Here is a 15960-nt window from a genome sequence, read left to right as displayed (position 1 = left end):
GCTTCTAGGGTCTGGGTGATCCCCAGCATCTAGGGGGATACTTCGCCCAGCTCAAGTGAGTTTCTGGCCGCCATCCGAGAAGCCTCAAGCCCTGCCGCTTGGGCGCCATTACCACGCCCCCAACCTTGGCCCTGCCTCTTGGGAGACATAACCACGCCTCCACCTTCAGCCCTGCCTCTTGGGCACCCTGACCACACCCCCATCATCGGCCCCGCCCCTCCCGGAGCCCGCCGCTGGAGCTGGCCTAACCCGCTGCTGAGGCGAAGCAGCCTAGTGCCCGCCGCCGTAGGGCGCCAGCGGAGCTCCGCGAGCCCCGCAAGTGGCAAAAGTCCGGGTGAGCTGACCGTCCCGGCTCCTCGGAAACCGAAAGCAACTTAGGGCGGTGAGCCGGAGGCGTGTGTGGTAGCGGGCGAACTGAGGCAACGCGGGACACCCGCGCCCGGCCGAGGGCACTTTTGCAAGACTTGTGAGCACAGCCCATTAACGTGAGCTTAATGCCAGGGACTCGAGCCTGCGCCGGTGCTATAGCGCGTGCTCGATTGGAAACAGCACCCGACTCTGCAGAAGGTGAGTTCCAGATTTCAGCAGGGCGCCTAGAGGTGAGCACCCACCGCAGGTTGGACGGAGACAGTCCTCACATCACTGCTTGACCCCCTTGCCACCCAACTGCAAGGTCTTACAGTTCTGAGGACAGTTCTGAGGGCTTTCGTTGCGGGTCCCTCTGGGCCATTCTGGTTGGCTTCTTTCTTCCTCAGCCTCTCCACTCTGTCTGCTGACTTTCCATATTTGGCTATTTTACTTTCGTGAGAACTCTTGTTTATCTCGCTGCGGCAGGCGCAGGGCTCTTCGGAGTCCAGTTGTGGGCTAAGGTCTGTAAAATGGGGAGAGACACCCTTCTCCCCAACCCTCCATGGCCTGTGAAAAAGGCATCCAGCTTGTTGCAATAAATATCGGGCATAGGTGCTGTGTGAAAACTAGATTAGGGCCAAAGAGGACTGTTCCCTTTTCCAGGAATATATGCATTTTTTAAAAAAAGTCTTAGAGAATACTTAAAATGCAAAGAAATTGATTAAAGCATTTCTGAGAATAGAACTTCCTGGGTGTGTGAGAGATAATTTTAGACAGCAAAAGTCTGGGTTAAGGAATCCTCCCCAATCCAGTTGCCACAGTCTGATCTACTTCATACAGCCCAAAGTCAGAGACCTTAACATAACCGAGAGTCTGGATGAAAATCTGGCATCTTGGACAACTGATTTAAACAGAAAAGGCAGAAATTACAGATGGGAAGATGGATGGGAGATGAAGGTGGGAGAGGTAGTGGGTTCAGGAAATGGGTTGTCTCCAGACCCTGGACTGTAGTCTCCCTGGTCTCTTGGAGGGTGAGCTGTGGAAAGGGGCCATAACAGAGAAGGGTGACGTTCTCAGGGTCCCTGGCTAAGGCCTGTGGTGTGGGAGAAGGATGGCCGACGTCAGTGGAGAACCCACTGGATATGGGTGGATGACATAGGGGCCCAGCCACTGGGAGTAAGAGCTTTCCTTTTTGGGGTATCTCAGGGTGACTTGCAAAGTAGGGGAGCCAAAGCCTCTGAGTCAGTCCTGTTAGACTAGGGAGAGAAACAGCCTTATGTAGTTACAATCCCCACTTTCCTGAGGGAGCCCTTGAAGAAAAAAGAGCCACTAAACGTGAAGCTGCCCCTTATGGTCTCCATTTGCTCCTCACTCAATGGCATGTGCTCTCATTTTGTCCCCCACGACACCCTTGTGAGTCAGGGTAGCTTTGCACATCCCCCAGATGTTGAGGGGAAGCACCGAGTGTCAACTCTGCCCTGAGCTCTGCTGCTGGGCTAGGCGGGGGACTCTGAGGTTTCTGCTTCAGGACTGTCACCTTGGTTCCTCAGAGAGCCACAACTGCCTACCTCCCCTTTAGTCTGAGGGGGTCAGCAAAAGGACCCAGATTCCCCTAAGTGCCTGGAGCATCTATTCCCAGCAATGTGGGTAAAGTTCTGCTGGAAACTGCCCCTGATGTTGTATGAACCAATGCCACACTGTCCTCGCAGCCAGCCAAGTGACTGGGGAAGGATCTGTGCCTGATTTTGTGGTAGCCTGGAATCTGGCATTGGTTAGCCTAAAAAGATGTCGGCTGAGCTGCGCTCAGTTTATTTGGGGTGTGTCTCCCAGTTACTGAGGACGGGTGTTAGTAAGAGTTGATTAGATCCCAGGAATCAGATTAAAATGCACGTTATAAATAACCTATCACATTAGACTAGCTTCTCTTTCCCAGAGAGAAGGGAGAGGTCCCACCTGATTTCAAGCTGGAACTCAGAAAACCTCATATCAGGGAATGGGCAGCAGCCCCTTCTGAGGCAACTCCTATGCTCTTTCCAGTATATGTTGAGTACAGGAAGCTAAGACTCTCTGGACAGATGTGAGAACCAGTGAGGAGTTGGCCCCTAGCCGAAGTTTTAAAGACTTAACAAACCAGAGGAAGAGGACACCGGAACAGACGCAGTCTCTAATTGCTTTCTCCACCTGGGTTGCAGCTCTTCCAGGGTTCTTCTGGGCAGGAGCTAGTGCTCCTGAAGAGACTGGTCGGAGTGGGAGGGGTGACAGGTGTAATATCTACCAGCATGAGTGACAGGGAAAGGCGAATCACTCTATAAGACAGAAACAAAATGCCAAGGGCTGGGCACTTGCTGCCACCACCCTAGAATTGGGCCAGCATTGGTGTGTTGCTTTGCTGAGATAAAAGTACTTAAGGAATTCCTATGTGTGGTCTCTGGCAAGTCCTGTCTTATGAGGAAGTGGAATAGTAGCAGACCTCGAAATAAAAGTGAAAATACTCCTTAGTCCTGACAGAAACTCTAGTCCCCAGCATATTTTGCATATTAGTATCTGCAGGCAGCTGGCTGTGATGCTCTAGCAAACGCAGTGTGCACGTGTGCTGCTGTGCCCTGTGCCCTGCACCCAGAGCTGCTGTGCCCTGTACTCAGATGTGCAGGCAACATCATCTCTGCCCTGCACCCTGCGCCCTGTACCCAGATGTGCAGGTCAGTCCTCCACGTCAGGGACAGTCCAGAGAGCAACTCTCATTTCAGCAGTCTGGTCCAAGTCAGTGTCTCTCCTCAGCAATCCAAAATACCTCTGGAATCTCCCCACAGCCTTTTCTTCCCTTAAGGCCAAGCTGCACTCCTCCCAACCCAGTCAGAAACCTCCACCCCCATAAACAACCTACTGTGTGTCTTCTTCCTGAGGTGCTCCCCCTGCTCGTTGGTCTCAGCTGTCTGCACTCTGCCATTGACCTGGGAAGCCCTGTGTTTCCCAGAGTTTCTCCCAGGTTCCCTGGAAGCCTCTGGAAAGAGATGTCTGCACTTTGGGCTTCTGCCTCACTGGGTTCCCTGCACCTGCTGTGCTGCTCTGAGGCTTAACAGGGCTCCTGAGGTCTGACAATCCTCTGTCGCCAGCCAGCAGGCGCCATGCAGCTGTCCTCTAGCCTGTCCATCAGCCACCTCCTTGGACCCTGTCCTGTCCCCACTGACATTCCCCAGTGTGGCCTAATTCCTCCCATCCTCCTCCTGCCTTGGAGGTGCCAATGCGGCTGTGTCTGGACGCCAGTTTTGACCCTAGAATCCTGTCCTGGAGTTCTTTCACTCCAAGGCTTAAACTACATTCTAAAGGAAAGACACTTGGCTTGTGTAGTATTAGCCACCTTGATTGGCTGTGGTATCTCAAGAGCTCCCAGGACACCCTTGTCACTCACATCAACCACTCCAGCCTCCCAGTTCTCCCAGCTATTGCAAAGTCCACTGCTGTCTCCCTGTTCTTGTCAGCTCCCTAACTAGGCTCGGAGTCTCTTTCCTGGACAACCTGGAGCACTCATTTACTCTCTTCAGTTCCAGGTTTGACTGTCTTAGTTTTTTCTTTCCACACTGCTGCAGAGGGTCTTCTTAAGACTTAGCCTGGTTAACACCCATTGCTCTCACTGTGTCAGAGTGTAAGAATGTGGGCTGCATGACCTGATGAGCTTGGATTCAAATCTGGATTTCATTCTTTTATTTTGAGACAAAAATCTCACTACATAGTTCGGGCTGCCCTTGAACTCACAATGTAGCTCAGGCTGGTCCATAACTTAACAGTAACCTTCCTGCTCCAACCCCCTAAGTGATGGTATTGAGGGCATTTGGTACCCTAGCACAAGAAGCAATCACATCTAGAGTTTTGACTTTCTGGGTGTGATATGTGATTAAGGCAAGTTGCCTAATTCTCATGAGCATCTGTTGTCCTGACTGGCTCAAAGAGGTGGTGCTATCTCCCACCTGGGGTGGCTAGGCAGGTAAGATGAGCCAATATCCACACCAAGCCCATACTCAGGGAGAACTGTGTGTTTAACAAGGCTAGAGCTGGGAGACCTCTGGGGCCTTGGGGAATGCATTCCTGGCCTAAAGGCATTCAGATTTAAATAAAAAGCAGACACAGACTGGCAGATGAGCTTCCATGTGCCAGGGTAGACCAGAAACCATGTCATCCTATGCTGTCTAGGCCGGAGACCTCAGGGACAGGGGTGAGTGGGTTGGGACAGTAACACTGGGGGTTAGCTAGTGTGAGTCCCAGGCAACTTCAAAGACTCAAGACTTAGGGTCAGGGTCCTTGGGGAGACTCAGACTGAAGCATTGAGAACAAATAGCATTTGGTAGAAGGCCAGCATGGTGGGGAGCAGCGGGAAATTAAGCAGAATAGAGAAGTAAACCAGAGGTTCCAAGTCACTAAGAAAGTCTCCTTGTTCCTTATTCAGATGGGTGGCTTAGGACTGGAGGAGAGGGGAGAGTGGGTGGGGCCAACTAAGCAGATATTGCAAAGGGCCTCCTGAGAGAGAAGCTGGGAACTCACCTTGGGTACAGCCGAGGAAAGCTTGCTGTATCTCCCAAGTCAGCATAAATCAAAGACAACAGAACAGAGCAGGGCTGGGTAACCGGCTTTGGGGGTAAGAGTACTGGCTGCTCTTTGGGAGACCTCCGTTCAGTCTCAGCACCCACATGACAGCTCATAATGGTCTGTCATTCTGGTTCCAAAGGATCGAATGCCCTTTTCTGGGCCCTGCAGGCACTGTGTGCACATGGTATACATCCATACATGCAGGAAAAACATGCACACATAAAAATAAATATGTTTTTAAAAGAAACAGAACAAAATGATGTGACGACAAAATCAGGTGGGGTTTAAGCGATATGGGCAGATGTGGGTGTTGAGGCGGCTTTGTAGCCAGGGAAGAAAATGAATTTTCACCTAGAGGTAACTCTGGAGGGAGCAGCCAGTGCAGGGATGTCTGCTTCATTTTGGATGCTTTGAACGTTTTTGGGTTGTTTGTTTGTTTGTTTGTTTTGAGTGTTTGAGGTCTGCAGTGGTACAGATGGGTCTCTCAGGGAGGTCATCCAGGTTCAAAGGAGAAGGTGGGTCTCACATCATTGTACACTGTCTTCCACGCCAGCTCAGGATGCTTTCAAGGAAGCTATACAGTATTTGAAAGTAACTTGTTAAATCCGAGCAGTCAGGGGTTAACTGTGTCACATGCTGCTACAAGGATAGACAAGGGGAAGACCAGAATGACCAGTGACACTTAAGTCACAAGTGGCCTTGACAAGAGAAGTTGAGGGGCGTGTTAAGAGGCTTTCTAGGGAAGCTGAGGTTATGTGGGCTAGTAGGGATGAGACACAGGGATTCCAGGGACATCTGAGAGAACCACAGCTTTGGTTCTCCACAGTTCTGTGAGAACCTTAGCTGAATGCTGAAGGATGGAGCTGGCTAGTGTGGAGAGGTTAAAGGTCAAGCAGGTGAGCAAGAGTGAGAAGCCACCATAGACGGTGTGAGTTCAGGGCAGCCATTTACCAGCTGGGGAGTTTGGCTGAAATCAGAGTTTACCTCTGTAGCTACCATAAGAGGGCAAGGGCAGATCAGGGGCCCCAAGTAGGGAGACACACAGGTGTGGTGGCAGGAAATAGAGGCTGTTCTGGTCTGATGACTTCTTTGTTTTTCTGTGCAGTAGGAAGTAGTTTCCTGGGGAGGCTAGAGGGAGTAGTCAAGGTTTGTAGAGAAGAGAAAAGTTTGAACTAGATATTGAAAACACAGAGGGGTGAAAGCGAAAGGCTGGCCTCATGCTCTTGCCGCCGGTGATGTCTCCTGAAAGGGACCCAGGCAAATGAGATTTTAGATGTAGAACCTGTGTAGTGAGCACCTCAGGGTATGGGACCTAGACACAGGCCTCATGGACATTGGTTGACTTGGCCTGTTGTCTGTCTGTCCATGCACATCTTTCTCAGCCCTTTCCTGTTTACCCAGGTACCCAGTGCCCCAAGGCTGCCGCTTCCTCTGTGGCTCTTCCCTGTACGAGCGGAGACCACTGTTCAAGGTTTAGTCTCTTCACCAGCAGCCCACCCCAAGTCAGTCACCATGAACCACCCTTGCTCTCCCTGTACAAGTTCAAGGTGCACAGATAGCTGGCGTAAAATGTCTTGGTCCCTGAGCAGTATGTGTAGTGGTACAGAGGCTGCTACTGGCTATGACGTGGCATCCACTCATCTCAGTCTGTGCTGAGCACCAACGGTGTGTGATGTTCCAAGGCCTGAACCTCAGTAAGCAGAAGAAACAGCCGGGCTCCCCTGGTACTTTATTCAGGTAGGGAGGTCAGAGAGAAAAGGCATGAACAGTTGCTACATGGTAGCAAGCACAGTGGGTGGCAGGTGTTGACTGAAGGAGTATGCTAAAAGTGAAGGAGTGAGAGGCATGGTGGGTGGAGAAGCAAGCAGAAGGCAGTTCTACTGTCAAAGGTCACACAAGGCCATTGTAGCTGGAGACGAGGACAAGGGAGGAAAATACTAGAAAATGGGAACACAGGATGAGGACCACAGCACATCAGCCTAGACTTCCAGGGACACCCTGAGTGTCAAGGGGCCCTGGGAGCTGAACAGAGAGCCAACTTACGGATTTTGTTGTTATTGTTGTAGGGTTTTTTTGTTTTGATTTGTTTTTGAGATTACAATATTTCATTTCCCACTTCCTTTTCCTCTCCAAACCTTCCTTACTCTTGCTCCTTGCTCTCTTTCAAATTCCTGGCCTCTTTTTTTTTTTTCCTTAATTGTTGTTACATGCATATATGTATATGTACTTGTATATTTCTAAATATAACTTGCTCAGTCTGTATGATGTTACCGTACATATGTTTTCAAGGCTGGTCATCGGTGTGCTCTTCCCTGGGGGAGAGTATCTCTCCACTCTCAGCACTCCTGTGTTTCCTGGAGTTCTCTGTGTAGGGTTGAGTCCTCATGCCCACCCCACCGGTGCCCAACTTCGGCATGCCTGTTGTTCCGCTTGTTCTGCTTACATCTGGGCAGCCTTGCTGGTGAAACTGTTGCTTCTGACATCACTAGGGCATACAGTCTCACAGCATACTCCCTGCTCCTCCGGCTCTTAGAGCCTTTCTGCCTCCTCTTCCACAGTGTTCCCTGAGCCTTACCTGCGGGAGTGTTCTGTATGTGCATCCACTGGGACTGGGCTCTACAGACTTCTGTCTTTAAAAGGGCCATTCAGGTTGCAGGCTGTAAGGGAGTAGGCAGCTTCAGAGGCCAACCTTGAGACCAGTGCTGTCACCAGGGGAGAGATGGCTGCGGCTTTGGTGAGGGTCAGTGTACTGAAAACAGGGGCTGGCTGGGAACAGGAGATTGACAGACTTGGTATTGTGCGATAGAGAGGAGCCAAGAATGATGCCTAAGTTGTGGCCCACACCAATAGGGTGAGGGTGGAGGTGGTGACATTTCACTGGGATGGGGAAGGACTAACAGGTGTAGGTGGAATGAGCATGGGTATTAGGTTTGTGATACTAGCCAATGCAAAAGAGTGGATGAGGTCATTGAAATGAGGCTGGAGTTACAGGTAGGATCAGAGCAGCTAGAGTTGGAGGCAGGAAGATGGCAAATTCAAGTCCACCTGGGCCCCAAAGTGAATGAGTTCAAAGCTAACCTGGGCAACTTAGTGAGACCCCAGTCTCAAAATGTAAACAGGGGTGGGGGGTTAGGCTCAATGATAGAGTGCCTATTTAGTATATATGAGGTCTTAGGTTCAGTCACATGCATATGCACACACACATTCTGTAAGTCATATATATATATATATACATATATATATATATACATACACATATATATATACATACATATATATATGGTATTTGTGATATCTAAATGAGTTTCGATTATTTAAATTTGGATCCCATTTCCAAGATATCTTGTTATATATATACAAATGTTTCAAAACTCCAAAATTTTAAAAATTCAAAATCTGATCACCGCAAGTGTTTTGGATCAAGGATGAGCAATATGTGTTTAAATCTCTGCTTCAGGGGCTGGAGAGATGGCTCGCTGGTTAAAAAGCACTTGCTGTTCTTGCAGAGAACCTGGGTTCACTTCCCAGCATTCAGATGGTGGTTTATAGCTGTCTGTAGCTCCAATTCCAGAGTATCCAGAGCACCCTTGTGGCCTCTATAAAGCACTGCACACACTGCAAACACTCATACACCTAAAAAAAAAAAAAAAAAACTTGAAAAAATTTTCAAAAAACAAAAAAACTGTAGACACCAATAAGACATCATATGGGGGAAAAAGATATAATTTGTGAATATATCTTATTCTAATATCTTTGCTGTCTCAATGGAATAATCTACAGACCTCTCTGTAAATTTAGCTTCTGCTTAGAAAATAATTTAAATATCTTACAAATATTAGTACAAAAAGGGATTGTGTTCATAATCAAGTTAGTACCTAATACATACCTAATAGCAACTATGTTCCAGAGATATTGTGATTTTAATTATTTCATAAAAATGTTGGAACAGTGACTTTGGAGTAAATCCATAATTTTGGTTTTTTTCCAAATTTTAATAAAAAGACAAGACATGGTTTAAAATTTTGGCAAATTCCCAAGCTGCCATAGTATATGAGAAATAAAGTTGGAATTTTAAATGAAAAAAAAAAAAACAAAAACCACTTCCCTACTTATAGCTGTATGACCTGAGTCAAGTTATGTTGTTACAGGGTAATGGGGACCTAAGTAGAGACTGTGTGAAACTACAAGCTGTAACATATGAAGAATCAGGCTGTAGGATCGCAACTACCATAGACCACTGGGAAAACACAGAGATTTACATTACAATTCATAACAGTAGCAAAATTATAGTTATGAAGTAGCAACAAAATAATTTTATGGCTGTGGGTCACAATAACATGAGGAATTGTGTTAGGGACTAGAGAGCTGGCTTCCAGAAGACCCAGGTGTGTATTCTGTCACCCACATAGTGGCTAATAACTGGCTGTAACTCCAGCTGGAGGGAACCAGACTCCTTCTCCTGGCCTCTGTGGGCACTGCTGCATGTTGAGCACAGACATGCATACAGGCAAAACACCAGGTACATAAAATAAAAATAAATAATTTTTAAAAATCAAACTATATAAGCCTTAGAGTTGAGCTCTACATGGGTAATGCTTGAGCCAGAACATTTTCCTGGACATTTTCCTTTTTCTTTATTGGTCCGTTAGTTATTATATATCTCAGTTGGCCTTAGATTCAGTATCCTCTTGCCTCAATAGCCCAAATGCTGGTTGAAGGAGGAAAAAGCCACCCCAAATTCATTCTGCCTGCTTTTCTTACATCTCCTTACTGGATTCCCCGCTGTTCCTCTCTCTTGTGGTTCTGATCCAGCCCACCCATCACGACAGTGGGCAGTGCAAAGTCTCATCTAAGGGATACAGTGTTGGAGCCAACCCTGGAATGCCCACCACACAGGCATCTGGGGTGTGTCACTCCATGAGGCTGGGCTGTGAGTGCCAACCTTTGCTCTATCTGCTTTCACCATGGCTCCAAGCCATATTGGCCTCCCTTCCAGTTAAAAGGTGGTTTCCCCATCAGCCTCTCTTAAACTATGACCTCAATGCTTCAGCTCATGTTTGTGGCCAGCTTCCAGCTTTGAGGATGGATCTGTATTACTGAGCTTGGATAGGGGCATCAATGAAAAGACAGAGCTAGAATATGACCTTTGGTAGCTATCAGTCAAGCCAAGGCTTCTATGTATTGGAGGATGCCTTCCAAAATGCCCAGTGGTTGCCCAATACCTTGGATAATACTGAACCTATGTCTACTATGTTTCTCCTATATAGATTATTGAGTTTGATTCATGTTAGTCATAGTAAGAGATGAACAACAACTAATAATAAACAGAACAGAACAATGCTATAATAAACTGCCAGGATTATTACTTGTTCATGTGCAACAAAGTTTGCTTGAACTCTGACAAATCACAGCAGTTGATCTGATAACCAAGACAACTTCCAAGTGACTAATGGGTGGGTAGTGTATACAGCCTAGATGCTCTAGGCTAAGGCAGTATCCCTTTGTCCAGAGAAGATCCATTTCCCAAGCAGGATAGGCTAGAAAAGCATAAGATTTCAACATGCTACTGAAAAATCATCTATGCAGCTTAAAACTCATGAATTATTTCTAGAACTTTCCACTTAATATTTTGAGACATTGGTTGGTCAAGGTAATAGAAACCATGGACAGCAGAACTGCAAATAACGGGGTCACTGTGGTCACTGCCTTGCATGTTCTAGAGCCTGACTAGAATGGTTTTCCCTTCCTTCAGAACACCTCCAGATCATGGAAGGTGGATCAGGGGCCCAATCCTCACTTGAAAATGCTTCAGAATTTTCAGCTAAATCTAGCATGTTGGTTGTTGACTGTGTATCCAAGCTCTGTATTCACACGGTCACTGGAATCCCACATTCCATGTTTACTTGCCCTGTATATCTGTCTGTGTGAACAACTCGGATAGCCAGAAAGGGAGAGAAGAGAAAGAACAGTAAATCTGGGCTGGTAGACCCACCATTCAATGGAGTGAGGTGCCAGGCTGCCTTCAGAAGCAGTCTGAGTCAGAGAAGGATGCCTTTCTGATGAGATGTGGGAGTTGTGGGCAAGACCAAGGGCCCTGAAGATGTGGTCAGCCTTGGAGGAGAACCTAAGAGCTCAGTGTCCCCAAGGCCAGGAGGATTGAAGGGGAATATGCCACAGGCCACCAATGTAAAGGGCAGGAGGGCTATTGTGTGTCTACCCCTCACCCCAGATGACTCAGCCCCATACCCCAGTTTATTCGGGAGTAGAATACAGATGTGCTCAGAAGGGCAGGGAAGATCAGAAAGGTGCTGGGGAATTTGATAAGGGATGGATCTGTTGGTACCTATGGGAAGGTGTGATTCTATAAACAATGCCCCAGAGTTCCAGGTATGAGAAGGAGCATGGAACATTTAGCTGGGAGATGTTTCTGGGCTGAGGGCAGCCTTTGGGCAGGGCCAAGGAGTGGGAAATTGGGGCCAACTCAGCAATACTTTTTGTTCCCAGTATAGGGATAGATTCTTAGCAAAGGGATGGTTGGCACACAGGAGCTGACTGAAGGACTGAGTGGTTGGATGATCCAGTGTAGCTGAATTCTAAGCAATGCATTGGGTAAGTGGTCAGAAAACTAGCCATGAAGATAAAATAGAGAAATGAAACAGTGGTAACAGCAGAGGACTCAGGCAGGAAGATAGCTCAGTCAGTAACATGCTGCTGGCCTAGCCTAAATAGTTAGCTCCAAACCAACGAGAGACCTCAACTTAGAGAAAAAGAGACAGCTCCTGAGGAATGAACCCTGAGGTCGACCTCTGAACTGTGTATGCATGCATATATATGGGTACAGGTATCCCTGGGGCTGGGGAGGGAAGAATGGTGGGCTGTGTGGCCAAGGGTGCTGCTTGTCTGAGGTTGGCCTGAGACCAACACACACATATCTGCACATGCACACACACACACACACACACACACGTACCTGCATACACTTACCACACACAAATACCTGCTCATATACACACACACCCCTTTACACACAGATATACCACACACCTGCACACACACATATACATGCATGTATATACACACTTGTACCACACACCTGCACACACACCTCTCCACATATGCACACTACACATACCCGTTTACCCCTTACACACATACATATGTGCACACACATTGTACCATACCACACAGGCACACACACTATATATATACACACACATATACCACACAAGCATACACACATAAATACCACACACAAGCACAAACACACACATGGACACACACACACACTGTATATGCCTGCACACATGTGGGTACAGGTGTATCTGATGCTAGGGAGGGAAAAATGGTGGACTGTGTGGCTGGGGTGCTACTAATCTGAGGTTGGCCTGAGGACAGGACTCACCTACACACACACACATACACAACACAAGCATACACACATGCCCACCACACACACACACACACACACACACACACACACACACACACCACAGCTCTGGGTTGAAGGAAAACAGCTAACTGAAGGGAGCCAGATGCAGAGAGCATTCCTTGGACTCATTTAGGGGCAGCAGCAGGTGCCAGATGAAAAGCTCACTCATATGTCAGTTGGTTTTGGTTTTGGTTTTGGTTTTGGTTTTGGTTTTGGTTTTGGTTTTGGTTTTGGTTTTGGTTTTTCCTTTTTAAAGATTGATTGGTTGACTGATTGATTGATTGATTGATTGATTTATAAGTGTTTTGTTCAAATGTGTATCTGAGTGCCATGTGTATGTACAGTTCCTGTAGAGGTCAAAAGAGGGTGTCAGATCCCTTGGAACTGTAGTTATAGATGGATGTGAGCTATCATGTGGGTAGTGGGATTCAAACCTGAGCCCTCTGCAGGAGCAGCCAATGCTCTTAAGCATTGCATCATCTCTCCAGCCCCTCTTATTCACTTTTGATTCCTGAACCTGGCAGCCGGACATATCAGTTAGACATATTATCCTGAGAGTGAGGGGAGATAGCCAGTGGGGGTGGGGCTGCACATACATCATAATCTTCAGAGCCCTTGCAGTGCATTCTGTGCCCCTCCCCACCTCCTAACGCTTTACATGTAGACATACATGGGTCAGTTGGCTTTTTCCTTAGGGAGAAGATAGTCACTGTTTTAGGATGAGTGCTGCCCTGCACTCTCAAGTTAGCTTGCTCAGCTCTGCCATGGTAACATCTGCAAACAAATTAACCCAGCTACACTTTGATAAAACTGTATTTACAAAAGCAGTTAGCAGGCCAGCCATCTCTTTGTGCATAGTGTTATTTTCTCTTCAGAAGTCCTGCGAGGTTGCTACACTGTCACTATTAATTATTGTGTGAAACAGAGAGGCCTAGGGACAAAGTAACTTGCCTGAGTTCATAAGATTATGCAGTATAAAACCAAAATTTGAATCCAGACTGGTCCACCCCAGAACCCATGGGGTGCCACCCACATCCACTGCCTCCCTGTGGGCCTAGAGTGACTGTGGCTCCTGCTGATTCCTCAGGCGCATTGACCACTTCCTGGAGGAGGATCCCTCCAAGCCTCAGTTTCCTCTTTTGAAAAATGGGAATAATGGTAATATGTATGCCACAGGAATGTCAGGATTAAAACAAGCTAGGTATGTAAGGTAGCAAGCCACAGGTAGACATTGCCTCCTACCACAGAGTTCTAGCATCTGGGTTCCATGCATGTTTTTCTAAAGTCCCCTCAGCTGGACCTGTCCTGCCCTGCATCCAGCAGCGCCCCCTTTGCACCATGATGTCATGCGAGGCCCCTACCCCTCCCCTTATCCCCCTTGTCCTTATTCACCAAACACCAATTGAGTGCTCTCAGGTACTGATGGCTCTGTGGGTGGTGTGTAATGAAAGATGGCTGTCCCAGGAGAAGTTTGTAGACAGTGAGGACACAGAGTTGTGGTTGTGGAGGAGGCCCAAAGCTCTGGAGTCAAGCAGGCCTTTGAGGGGAGAGCTTTGTTGTGACTTCCTGGAGACTTAAAAATATCCCTGGTTGGCTCTGGCTGACTTGAGAGAAGACAGTGTTCCCCAGAATCGTCCCTCCCGACTAGGGGACGAAGGCAGGCATGGCTCAGGACAAGAGTGGGTAGTAGCTCTAGAGCTGCCCTGCAACCCTGTCTGGTAAGCTGCTGGAAATGAGGAACTGGAGGCTTCCTACCAGCCGGAGAGAAATCACACTTCTCTGAGGAACTAAAGTCCCACCCTCCGGGCTCCTCATTCTTCCTCCCCAATGCTGGCCTTGTCTCATCTCATCTGGGCTGCTGTGGGAGGGACCCCTGCCTTGCAGGGCCTCCCTGTTCAGCTCTGTGGAGAACAGAGTTTGTGTTGGTTCTAGCTGATGATGGGGTTAGAGCAGAGCCCTGCCTGATGATGGGGAACTGCTTCTGCATCTCAGAGGAAGGCTCGTCACTGCCATTGAAAGAAGCTTTGGAAGAGCTTCAGCCAGGCTCAGTGACTCCCTCAGAGACAGACAGTGATGTGGGGCTATGAGCTGAAATGAACCCTTTCCTCCCCAAGTTGCCTTTGGTTATAGTGTTTTACCACAGCATTAGAAGCCCTGACTAGAACACTGCCCTACAGAGAACCTGGTGGGAAGGCGCCGGCTTCTCCACGGCCTAGGTGAGATTTCATCTAACCTACTCATTGCTAATGGGGATCTAGGGTCTAGAAAATAGTCACAGAAGACTATAAGAGATTAAATTAGTTTTAGTTCATCAAATTTATATCTTTACTGGAACTTCCTGCTATTTTTAGCATCATGTCTTATTTTATGAAGTGAAATTCTCATGACATGAATTGCACATAAAATGCATGTTTACATGTGTACCTTACAGTCATATACTGGGAGATCCTTGGACAGGTTTTAAATCAGACCTTGATATTACAAAGGACACCTGACCTTGGAAGCTGAAAACAGATAAGAATATATGACTGAGGAATCATGATTTCTTCTGATAATTTTGTGTGCACACGTGTGGTCATTTGTGCAGTAGTGTATATGTGCATTTGTGCACACTCATGCAAAGAGCAGAGGACAATCTCAGGTTTCTCTCCTCAGGTGCTATCTCTTACTGACCTGGAACTTGCCAAGTAGTCTAGGCTGGCTGGCCAGTGAGCCCAGGGCTCCTGCTGTCTCCACCTCCCTAGTGCTGGGATTGCAAGTGTACACCACCATGCCTGGCTTTAAGATGTGCGTTCTGGGGAAGTGAACTCATGTCTTCATGCTTGCAAAGCAAACACTTTACCAACAGAACTATGTGATTTACTCTGGTCCAAGAAATGTCGGTTGTCAGCTGGTTTGACTCATAGCTCACCCATCCCACTAAGATGGTCTGGAAAGCAGCCAGCCCTGGAAAGCCTCCTGCCCACACCCTTGGTTTCCTTCCCATCCTGTGTCTCTGCCCCCATTTATTGTTCTTTTCCTGGAGTCAGGGCATGTTCTCATCTCACCCACCTCCTGGGACAGACCCCAGCAAAGGAAGAGTCTAGGATGGATGTGGGCATGCAGCAAGTGACTGCCCCATTCCATTCATTTCACAACTGGGTACAGTTGATTATTAACCAATCTCAAACTTGTGCCATGCCCTCTGGGAAATTTCTTTGTGTTTTCATCCATAAAATGCCACCTTCAGTCCAGTTTAGCTGCTTTGTGAGCTCAGCAGAGACATTTCAACAACTTTTGTGAAGTTTCAACCAGGCTCCTACATTGAAGTCTCTCTTGGTAGCACTTACCACTGGGCTATTGTAACTTACCATTTTCTGTCAGAATCCTACCCTTGTAGGGCCTGGAGGACAGTGGACTATCACATGCTGTGCTGTCTCAGGATCTGACATGGGGTGCAGCACACACTGTCCCTATATGGGAATCAGTGGATGGATGGGCAGTTGGCCAATCTAGGAGATAGATGGGTCTTACTCAGGTCTCCATAGCTAGTAGGAAGCAGGGCAGAAACAGTTCCAGTTGCTGGTCCTATGCTTGCTCTTCTCTGAGTTTTGCTTTTGAGG

The 15960-nt window shown here is 47.7% G+C and overlaps 1 protein-coding gene across 1 annotated transcript in view; it reads left to right on the top strand.

The window, feature by feature from the left end:
* The first annotated feature begins 218 nt into the window (after nucleotides 1-218).
* Traf5 (TNF receptor associated factor 5) overlaps nucleotides 219-15960 on the top strand; it is a 46928-nt gene continuing 31186 nt past the window's right edge. Inside the window, exon 1 of the mRNA XM_021165688.3 lies at nucleotides 219-567. The gene's annotated coding sequence lies outside the window, so the exon portion shown is untranslated. The remainder of the gene's footprint in view (nucleotides 568-15960) is intronic.

Source organism: Mus caroli, unplaced genomic scaffold (genome assembly GCF_978045245.1).
Source record: "Mus caroli unplaced genomic scaffold, Mus_caroli_1 scaffold_1, whole genome shotgun sequence".
Taxonomy (NCBI): Eukaryota; Metazoa; Chordata; class Mammalia; order Rodentia; family Muridae; genus Mus; species Mus caroli.
Note: the sequence above shows the minus strand (reverse complement) of the source record. Positions and strands in the feature narration are given on the sequence as shown.